The sequence below is a fragment of the Chrysochloris asiatica genome, unplaced genomic scaffold, assembly GCF_000296735.1.
Source record: "Chrysochloris asiatica unplaced genomic scaffold, ChrAsi1.0 scaffold00094, whole genome shotgun sequence".
NCBI lineage: Eukaryota > Metazoa > Chordata > Mammalia > Afrosoricida > Chrysochloridae > Chrysochloris > Chrysochloris asiatica.
The window spans coordinates 7,090,575-7,092,979 of record NW_006408612.1 but is presented as its reverse complement, the minus strand read 5'-3'; the positions used below and the strand labels follow the sequence as shown (position 1 = coordinate 7,092,979).

At 38.4% G+C, this 2,405-nt stretch overlaps 1 pseudogene; it reads left to right on the top strand.

Annotated features, from left to right (window-relative positions):
• The first annotated feature begins 384 nt into the window (after window positions 1–384).
• On the top strand, window positions 385–640 carry LOC102817523 (annotated as a pseudogene).
• Window positions 641–2,405: the final 1,765 nt, after the last annotated feature.

The window sequence follows — 2,405 nt, the reverse complement described above, 5'->3', positions numbered from 1 at the left end:
GCTGAACTTTGAAACATAATGTCTGCAGTTTGAGTCTACCAGCCACTACGTGGGAGAAAGATGAAGCTTTCTGTTCCTGCAAAGACTTAAAAGCCTCAGAAATCTTACATTGGGTTGCTATGAGTTGGAACCAACTCCACAGCACTCAACAACAACAACAACATAGTTATTTAAAAAAACAGTATTTGTGGTTAAAATTTTAAATAAAACTCCCCCATAAAAGATATCTCCCATTCCAGATGGTTTCATTGAAGAAGTCTACCATAACTTTAAAGAATTAATACCAATTTTACACAATCTCTTCCACAAAGTAGAGGAGGATTGAATAATTCCTAATTCATTATATCAAGCTAGCATCAACCCTGGTATCAAAACCTGGCTAAGATGGCGACGAGACTCACCATCTTCCTCAAGAACACCTGGGCCAAGGAGGAGCTGGTGCTGTCGAATCCTTCACCATCGGGGGCCTCACTATCACCCTGACCCCGTTAAGCCCCTACACTAAGTACTCCAGCAGGATCAACAAGGCCACCCGTTACAGCTACCAGTGCCCCTCCGAGATGACAGGAATTTGCCAGACGTGCCCAGCCACCCGCAGGACCCCCAGGGCCTCAGCTTGGAGTGGCTGAAGAAACTGTGAGCCCTCCTCGGATGGGTCCCTCTAACCCTGCAATAAAAACCTGGAAACAAGAAAAAAAAAAAAAAAAGCCTGGCAAAAACAATATGAAAAGCAAGCAAGTAAAAAACACAACAAAGCAACAGATAAATATGGATATAGACGCAAAAACCACTAACAAAATATTAACAAATAGAATTTAACAATATATAAAAAAGAATTGTATACCAAAACGAAACTGGGTTTATTCTAGGGGTGTCAGGGTGGTTTAATAATTGAAAAATCGGTGTACTCCACCATAGTAACAAATTAAAAAGAAATCACATGATCATATCAACCAAGGAAGAATAAACATTTGACAAAATTTAACACTTATTCGTAATACAAACTCATAAAAACAGAAACAGAGGGGAACTTATTTAACTTGATAAAGAATGTCTACAAAAAATCCTGTAAACATTATTGAAGGTTTAAGACTGACTGACTCCCTCCTAAGAATTGGAAACAAGGTGAGGATGTCTGATCTCCTATAAGAAAGTTCCAGCCAGTGAAATGAAGCAAGATAGGAAATAAAAGGCATTCAGACGAGAAAGGGAGAAATACAATTGTTCCTGTATGCAGATGGCATGATTATCTAGATAGAAAAAGAAACTAAAAACAAACAAAACTCCTGAAACCAGTAAATGATTTTGCCAAGCATCCTGAGGTCATTCCAATGCTTAGCATGATCGAAACCTTCTAATTATTCCACATACAGTATCATCTTCAGTGTCAACAAATATTTTCACTTCCCCTTTATTGTGTGCAGAATATTATCCTGAGAACTATGGGATCACAAAAGTGAGGGTGATGACTTAGGATATGGTATTTTAACAGCTTTTTTGGCAATTACGATAGAGAGGTCCATGGACCGATCACATTTAGAGAAGCCATTCTTTATCAGATACGTGTATACCATACTGAGTGTTCAGATGTGAAGAGATGCCCATATAATGATAGAGTAGTGGGTAACTGATGATCATTCTAGGGAAAGTTTGGACTGCAGGATTATTTTAAAAATTCACTTCATCACAGAGGTGCCAGGCAGACATTATAAAACTAATCAAAACTTACTTTTCAGATGTTAATTAACATGTTTTATGTCCTAGTTATCTTCGCCAAAACTATATATGTACATGCTGTCTTTTTGGCTCCAACTTGCCTAGTGAAGAGAAAATAGAAATGAAATAAAATGCCCACTGGGCATTAGGCTGCAAATGCATTTATCCTGCAGCAAAGCATTAATTTATAAAGATAACTGCAATGCATTATGCATACAGCCCATCCTCATTTGGTCCCCAAACCAGTCTTTTAGTGAGACATTTTTCTTTCTCTTGCTGCTACTATTTAGGACAAAGGCTTGGAAGTAGTAACAAAATGATCATCCTTTCTCAGAGTGGTATCCTAAAGTGTTAGTTTTCATGCAAAACTAAGCAAATAGGAACTGGTGACAAGAGAGTTATATTCTCCTTCCACCAGAGGGACAATGGGCCCATTGTTGTTGTTAAGTGCTGTAGAGCCTATTCCAAACCATAGCAACCCTGTATAAAGTTTCCAAGGAGCAGCTGGTGAGCTTGAACCACCAGCCTTGCAATTCAAACAACTTTGTAGTCCAGTGCATTAATCCACAGCGCCACACCAGGACTCCAATGGGCCCATTAGAGATGGTAACATAAAAAAATGCTTTTGTTCTTCTTGAGAATAAATAATATAGAAAAGACCTGCTGTTTGCTTTTGTTTTTCACCCAAA